The sequence below is a fragment of the Dreissena polymorpha genome, chromosome 13 (genome assembly GCF_020536995.1).
Source record: "Dreissena polymorpha isolate Duluth1 chromosome 13, UMN_Dpol_1.0, whole genome shotgun sequence".
Classification (NCBI taxonomy): Eukaryota; Metazoa; Mollusca; class Bivalvia; order Myida; family Dreissenidae; genus Dreissena; species Dreissena polymorpha.
The window spans coordinates 66,660,782-66,670,267 of record NC_068367.1 but is presented as its reverse complement, the minus strand read 5'-3'; positions in this window follow the sequence as shown (position 1 = coordinate 66,670,267).

The window sequence follows — 9,486 nt, the reverse complement described above, 5'->3', positions numbered from 1 at the left end:
AGAAACTAAAGGTGAACAATTATTTATTAATAAGCACGTTTAAACATATTGCAATTTTAGTTTAACAGGGTGCATGATCAACGGGGTTCATAGGGGTTTTCCCAAGGGCTGGACAGAGTGAAACACACAGTTAAGAATTTTAGTTTTGCAAATATCTTAAGTTATTGAAATATGTTTGCAAAAATCTTTAGTACATAAACGACAGTTTTTCTTGCAGTTTGTGTCGATATCTTAAGATTTAAGAATACATTATTGAATACGACTGAATTAGGTTCCGAACGCTTATGTTGCGTGCAGCAAAACCGTGTATATGATTGTTTTACACATCGAATTTGATCAAAGAACGCAGGCTTAAAATATAAAGTAATTCTGATGTTTTTACATTGTCATAAGCAGCTTAAAAACTGTTTTTATACACTAGTTAAAATTCCCTAAATAAATTGTTTTAAAATTATTTGAAAAAGCCCCACTTATCTTTGTGTTTACATCCATTAACATCGATTTATGAACACTCTAAAGTCACGTGATCTTATACCCTGTTCATAGTTTAAGCCTATTATTTCAAACAAACTAACATTGCAAAAGCTTGCATTTCATACATCATTTATAATATGTGCATGTTTGAATGGGTTGCAACGAAATTAATTATTAAAATGTTCACGTGCGTGCTTTATGTATTATAATAATTGCAAACATTTCATTCAAATTAGGCAATCAAAAATTTAATAAAAAATAAAGAAAATTAAACAAAATGCGTGAATCTTAAAATAACATATTATTGCATTCATGATATTCACATCTTGCGTCTAAGTATACTCGAACCAAATAACCATCGCCATTCCTTGCATTATTTGCATACACAAGAGTATATGCATATGCAAGCACGATTGTGAACTTCTGATCAAAGCCATTTTAAACATGATAACTATGATATGCTATTTACTCCATATTATGTTTTAAAATGTTTTTTAATCTACTGATGTGCAATTTAATGGCATCCTTTTCTTTTTATTAATTGTGTGTCGTGGCTGTAGAAGGGGATCCAGTGACACGATGTTTGTATATTTTGTGTGCTTAAATTTTATCTTTACATGTGTTTGTAAGTGATTTTGTCTCGGTTATGTCTGTGGTTCAGTGCCGGGTCGGATCGTACGATATTAACTGGTATGGCCTGAGTGCGAACAATATAAACTGGTGTACAAAATGGCGCCCAATGGCTGATTTCACAATGTTTTCGTGCGAACGGTTGAAAGCTTTGTACACCGAGGTTATATGGATATCAGTAGGTCATTCTGCGCGTTAAGATAGTATCGAATAAGTATGGTAAATGTACACACCTTTTAAAAGTTCGCACGTAAAGGCCCGGTCAGACCGACTTACGGAGAGAAAACGGACAATAAGCAGATTTTGGTTATCCGGTGATAAAATTTACCTGCTCTGCCGCTCAAGACGCTCGCAATCGGTGCGTGAAGCGTAGGAAACACACAATAACCGCACAAGTACCGGTGATGTAACGGAAAAAAAACATACGTTTAACGGATATGTACCGGATAATTAACGGTCGGCTTACGGATATTACCGTGCGAGTAACGGACTTCTACCGGATAAAACGGCAGTGTAGCGCATTAGTACCGGACAAAATGTTCTCCCAACGTGAGAGAAACGGAAAAGTACCGAACATCAACGTACAAAAAAACGGTCATTTTATATCATGCTTTATTTATATTTTAAATCATAATTTTATTTGCTTTGTTTTTTATGTATATGCTTGTTTGTTTCTTTATCATGAATGTTTATGTACACTAACGCCAAATAAATAAAATAAATAAATAAATCTTGGCCGGTCGAACACTTTTATATTTTCTTTCCGATGAAAAAGTAGGGTACATCCTCAGTGTCAAGTGGCAAAGCTTCAGGTTCTGGCAGGTCAAGGTCTCCGTTATCAGCTGCTGACTTCAGGTCTGACTCGTTCCACAACTGTGCATCGGATATAGCACCACGGCCTCCAATGTCAGCCAAGGCGAACTTGTAGTCAGAATCCGCCAGAGCTAGCAGGACAACGGGGAAGTACTTCTTGTTGTTAGTTAAAATACGTAGACCCGGATCTTGGTGGACATTGCAGGCAATATGTTTTCCATCAATAGCACCAAGCGTAGGGGGGGGGGGGGGAATTCCGGCTGTTCCCGAAGCCGTCAGCTATTCGCGTCCAATAGGCAGCTGTTGTTGGCAAAGGCATCTCCTCGTCAGCATACTCATCTATGACTGCTCTATAAACCTGGCGTGTAAAAGATAACAGTATGATAAGCTAGCGTGGAGTATAAGTGTATGACACAGTAGATAATCCATGACTTTTAGCGAGTTGATGATAAGGTAAAAATATACTACTTTGTGCATTTCAAGATATGCGCACAAGACAGTACTAATGACAACATATTGATATACAATTTAGGAGGTTAGTGTTGTAGTGCTCGCACTCATCTATTTGCCTTTTATCCTATACCAATAACTAAACACAATGCAATTCATATAACATGATGATAGAAGTAGACATTAAAATATATAAATATATTAAATGACTAACAGAAGCCTTTTAAAATTAATTTTAGCATTATAGTAAATTAAGCGGTACTTACTTCTGGCACGAGAAGAGAAATAGTGTTGTAGGGTACCCTTCAGCCGAATCGCATATCACGGTACTTTGAACCAGACACAAGATGCCGCAGCTTCATCCCTGGTTAAATTGGAAGTCTGTAGTTGTTGCGCTGTTTCGTTATCCTTGGGCCCATTCGTGCGAGAATCTCATCGAACATCTCGGGTGGCATTCTCATGATGTTGATAAATGCGCGTTGGTCCTCTATACGTAGTTCGACCATAAGTTGGTCATACAGACCGAACTGACGCCTCCGCTCGGAACCCAGCCAAGCCCTGATCCACCATCTGCGCTGCCTCCGTCTCCTTGCTCTCTTTTGAGCAAGACGATGCATGGCCAGATTAGCATCCAACAGGCCAATCTGGGCCTGCACGGGGATGGCTTGACACTGAATTGAGCGAGCACGACACTCTATTGCACATGTCCTTCTCACAAAGCGTACCAAAATGAAATAATACTTCGACCCACATATTAATTACGGTTAAATGTATGTCAACAGTTTTGTTCCGCCACACTTCTTGCACTTTTGAATACGTTACATGTCCTTTATTATCTGTTGAACATGCGTTAGGACCAGGACAACCGGACATTAACGGACATAAACCGGATACGTACAGGAGGTGTAACGCACGAGTTCCGAACAAACCGTAAACTAACGTATGAAGACCGCACATCAAACGGAGATCTCTGTCCGCTTTATCCGGTGGAAAACTTTGAACATGCTCAAAACTTCTCAACGGACGGAACGAATGTCACCGGACATCGCCGAACAAGTAGCGGATTCACCGGATATGAAACGGACATTAAACGGATAAGAACGGACACGAACGGATAAAATGATTTTATGTCAGTTTCTCGTCCGTTACCTCGGTGTTACCGGGCCTTAAACATCAAACAATTAGCCGTCGGCTGCCACTGTGAACACCAGTTACTATTTTTCTTATTTACGCCACACCAGTAACTTGCGTGCGATCAACCCCTGAGTGCGCTATTTCGCCGGTTTCAACCCCCTATGCTTTGCATTGACCGCTCAAAGACGGTTATCCCGGCTTTAACCCATTTATGCCTAGTGGACTCTCGCATCCCTAAAATTAGGGATGTCTAGTATATTTATTTCTATATTTAGAATATTTCGTACAGAAATTCTTTGAAGCAAACACCGAAGACCCTGATGAGACGCCGCATGATGTGGCGTCCCATCTGGGTCTACGCTGTTTGTCAAGGCCTTTTTCTAAGGCTAGGCATAAATGGGTTAATCATTTGTTTATGTTTTGTGTTATCATGTAATGTATAGACAACGGTCACTTGCCTAAAATAAACGACCAGTTGGTTTAAATAAAAAAATCTTTCCTGCTTATGTGTTATTATGTATATATATTTAAACGGTTGAATATGTTACTATTTCATTTAGGTGGAACAAAATATGTTTGTCTGTGATTCTGCGTTGTCAGTAAGTTAAATGTTAAATTGCGAATACGCATTCAAGCACATGTGAGATGTGTAAATTGTCAATAACCAAGAATTATTGAACATTGTTTTTCAATGAGTTTAGTTTTTGTTAATCCCTTTATAAACACTACTCATTTAGTGTGAAAATCTGTCGGAAAATGGAAAATATTCACGCCAATCCATGTGCATGCCTATGTTTATGTTCAGCACATGTTAAATATGTTATGGAACTTTACTTTAAAGAACAAACAAATACATAAATAACTGGCATTTAAGTTACTAATAACAAGTGTTATATACACTATAAACATGTTTAAAAATACACTTAATTTGTAAAACGACAAAGAGAAAGACAAAGACCCTGTAGTGCTTAGAGCTTTGGGGACTAAAATCATTTGATGTTGTCGAACGTGTTCTATATTATTGCAAGTGATTTATGTCAGCACCAATACATACATGTAATATGGCTGTACTTGGCGATTGCTGAAGATATCCTGTATATATTTTTACACGTAAACGTGTCATTAAATTTTGTTTGCGTTTGTTAAAAATGCACATTACGTTGAATGTAAAAATATGTTATGAAATGTTAAAAGTTAATGATGGTTTAGGTTATAAAAATTGGGCCTCAGTATTACGTGAACATTTATTTTCTGTAGGATTTTGGTATGTCTGGAATGAACAAGGTGTTGTTAACAAAAACTTATATTTGTCCTATTATTTTCAATGCTTGACATATATATTTATACAGCCTTGGTCACAATCTTGCAACATTATTTAATTGCTAACATATAAAGGTTTTAAAATGGATTTTAAATGGGAAAATTACCCCCAACATCCTTTTTATTCGAAAATTTATTCGTATGTCCGCTTCAGAATATCGTCACATCAACTCATGATTGGACATGGTTGATACATACATCTAGAACGAAACGAAAGGTAATGTGCCTTGTGCAAGAATTATATTGAAAACGATTATCATTTCTAACTTGTATGTTCTTTCTATGAAGATCTTCGTTAAGAGTTTATACCTTCAAGATTTTACAATCAGCCAACAATCAACAATTTTAATAACGCTATGGCCTCGCGTGATGAAAACATTATACGAAATTGTAACATCTATGTCTAGTATGCCTTCGAAAGACGTTAAGTGTTGTTAACTTTAACACCTGTTTTGCTGTACCACTATTTAATTATATGTGTTCATATTGATATCATACAAATATGCATTTTCTATATGTGTATGTATATGCAAGGGCCGGTGGGCGTATAGCAAATAAACTATCTTGTCTTTGCACATATAATATTATTATTATATTAAACGTATGCCATGATCAGCTGTGCAAAATGTTGAGATTCATAATGGTATGTTAAAGATTGATATTCAATAAAAAATGTATCCGATAAAATAATCACAATCATACAGTAGAACATCAGATTCCATAATCTTAAATAAACTAAAAGAAACATAGATTATTGTATTTGATACACTAAATAATTGATACACGTTAGCAAAAAATTAACATTGGTGAAAAGTCTTAATTTAATAAACCGCTATAAATAATAGTATAGTCTATATATACATACAAAATATATCGACATTGCACAAAACCAAAGCTGAAATAAGCTCGACATACGGCGATAGAACACGGATACCTGCCAAAGTCCATCGGTTGTCACAAAAACCTAAACATTTTCAAATGTTGTAATCTTAGTTTTACCAGTTTTCCAGTTAAACTAATTGTTAGAGTACCAGAATGACACGCAATTCAAGATGCAAACAATGGGTGATTGTGCTAAGCACGTGGGCAATAACCATTTCCTCTGAAGAATATTTACCAAACTACAAGGGGGCACATGTTTAATCTCACCATCATTTATGCGTAGCTTCTATAAAAAAGGCCTTGGCAAACAGCGTAGACCCAGATGAGAAGCCGTATGATGCGGCGTCTCATCAGGGTCTGCGCTGTTTGCTTAAAGGAATTTCTGTAAGAAATATTCTAATTATAGAAATAAATACACTAGACATCCCTAATATTTTTGGAAATAAATTGATCCAATTTAGAAGCATGGGAGAGTCCACTAGGCATAAATGGGTTAAACTCACTATCATTTATGCGTTTTAGGTACATTTGACACGACTCTTGTATCATAGCACAGCAACTCCAGCAGAATAACTCCGATCAAAGACTATACCAGCTCCAGTAAAATAGCACAACAACTCAAGAGGAACAATAGACTGAAAACCACACCATTACTCGTACAATGATTTGAGTCGCGTTCTGAGAAAAACGGGCATAATGCATGTGCGTAAAGTGTCGTCCGGGATTAGCCTGTGCAGTCCGCACATGCTTAGCAGGGACGACATTTTCCACTTTTATGACTTTTCGTTTAAATGAAGTCTCTTCTTTGCAAAAATCCAATTTAGGCGGATAGTGTCGTCCCTGGTTAGCCTGTGCGAACTGTACAGGCTAATCCGGGACAACACTTAACGCACATGCATTATGCCCAGTTTTCTCAGAACGCGACTCATTTGATTATGTGGACTTGTCCTTTCCGTTCGTTCATCCGTGTGTCTGTTGAATTTTCCTGTCACTCGTACTCAAAAACACAGTCCGCACAGGCTAATCAGGGACGACTTTTTCCACCTAGATTAGATTGGAAAATGCATCCATTACCAGACTCATATTTTTCTGCAATTATCAGTATATTTATGTATTTGTATCATCAATTTGTTTAACACCAGAAACTATAAAGTTTATGGATAACAAGATTTTGTTCTGTTCTGTCCTATAATTGACTCCAGCATAATAGCTGAATTTTTCTTGCAGAATCCTTAAACGTCGAAATGTTATAATATATACATTTATTAGGGTTCGAAATGATCCCTTGATAAGCACTATGCCGCGGTAAGAGGTCCATGGGCAGCCTTTATAATGTTCATACATTGGACACTTTATAATCCACGAACACGTAATTACAGACATAATACAATTTTATAAACCGCTATATTATGTGACAAAAAGCGTGTTATTTTAACCCATTTATTCCTAGCGTCTAGAAAAAAGGCATTGGCAAACAGCGTAGACCCAGATGAGACGCCGCATGATTAGGCGACTCATCAGGGTCTGCGCTGTTTGCTTAAAGGAATTTCTGTAAGAAATATTCTAAATATAGAAATATATATACTAAACATCCCTAATTTTGGTAATAAATTGATCCAATTTAGAAGGATGGGAGAGTCCACTAGGCTAAAATGGGTTAATTGTCTGGGTTTCTCTTCAAATACGTGTGGTGGAGCTGAGTTTGTAAACAAAACTTGAAGTGATTTGGAAGTTTTATAGCATGTCTTTATCAAATGTTAAAAATCTTGTCATCAATTTGGCAAAGTTGAGACCCAGACGTGTTGGTAACTTCAGGAAATAGTCTGCTGAACGTAATGGTTTGCTCGAGATAAAGTCTGTCGAACGTGAATGTTGCTTCGAGACCAAGTCTGTTTTACGTGATGGTAACTTCGGACCCAGTTTGTGATGGCCAACAATTGTCTGTACCATATATACTTGATGTGAGCGCATATCAGCTCATCATAACTAAGTTATCAAGGGTGCGGTGATATTTTGATGTTTACCTATTTAGGCAAAAAAACATAATCAGACGAACACTCAACGCCGTAAATGTCCAGCCGACCACAACCCGCCGTAAACGTGCATCTAATCACACCCCTCCGCAAACGTGCAGCCGACCACACACCGACGTAAACGTCTAGCCTATCACACTACGCCGTGAACGTCAAGCCAATCATATATCGCCGTAAACGTCCAGTTGATCAAACACCGACGTAAACGTCAAGTCGATCACACACCGACTTATACGTCCAGCCGATCACACACCGACGTATACGTCCAGCCGATCACACACCGACTTAAACGTCTAGTCGATCACACACCGACTTATACGTACAGCCGATCAAACACCGACTTAAACGTCCAGCCGATCACACACCGACTTAAACGTCCAGCCGATCACACACCGCCGTTAACGTCCAGCCGATCACACACCGACGTAAACGTCTAACCTATAACACGCAACCGTAAGCGTCCAGTCGATCATATACCGACATGACAGTCAAGGCGATCACAGACCGCCGGAATCGTCGAGTCGATTACACACCGCCGTAAACGTCCAGCCGATTGAACACTGCCGTTAATGTCCAGCCGATTAAACTCCGCCGTAAACGTCCAGCCGATAACAGACCGACATAAACGGCAAACCGATTACCCACTGCCGAAAGCCTGCAAATGGCTACAAGACAAAATAATTAAATGTAAATCACGACGTGTACCAATAGTATGGAAATAGAATATAATTTTTTTAGAAACCCTTCCCTGAACTGCTTGCAAAAAATAAGCATTCTTAATTTTTTTTAATACTTAAGTCAATAAGTTTTAGATTAGTTTTCAACTCGAGCGACTAAACAAGTATCAGGCTCTACGCTTTTGAACGATGTTTCAATGTCTCATTGCATATGGTTGTACATAAATGTATGCACTTAAACGGACGACTTACATGTGTTAAAATAAAAATAAAATTTGCAAATATAATGTGTAAGCAATTAAAAAAAATAGTTTGCATTTCTTTACAGTTCTGATGCCCAGTACCACAAAACTATAAACCTTAAGGAAAATGGCGATCAATCGTGTGCATCGCCTCATAGTAATAGTCTCGTATAGTTCATGTTAATATTAAATATCATTTGCATTTTAGTAAAACAAAATAAAGATATTGACGGACAATTTTAAAACTCAATACATGAATGTACAGTATATGTCAGCTTGATGTCCTGTCCATCTGTGTCCAGAAAAAGAACTAGTGTGTAACATATGTGTATAGTATGCTGTTTTGTAACGTTTTATTTGTTTATTTTATCTAAATATTGTCAATTTATTGTGAAATGTAATAAATATTTTATGTTTTGAAATGTAATAAATATTTTAAACTTATTGCATTTAGTTTTATCAAATATCCATAGGTCATTATCAATATTGTATATTTATGATATATAAAATGTAAAATTAATCTTACTATAAAATCACTTGAAATGTATTTTAAACATAAATGTACATGTATCATAAATAAATAATCTTCAAATACAACAATCTTGTTTAATATTACATTGCGCAGAGGGTAAATCAAAGGTGATTAAATTTTCTAAATATTATTGTCGTAGGGTAAACAAAATTAATTGCATAAAATCTAGACTATTTATTTATTTTAATCTGAGGGTTTCAAAACAAATTTAAATATATTTCACAAGTCAAAGGGAAGCAAACCAAACAGTTTAACCTCGTGCATGATTTACTTACATTAGAGTTATCTAACCCTGGTTC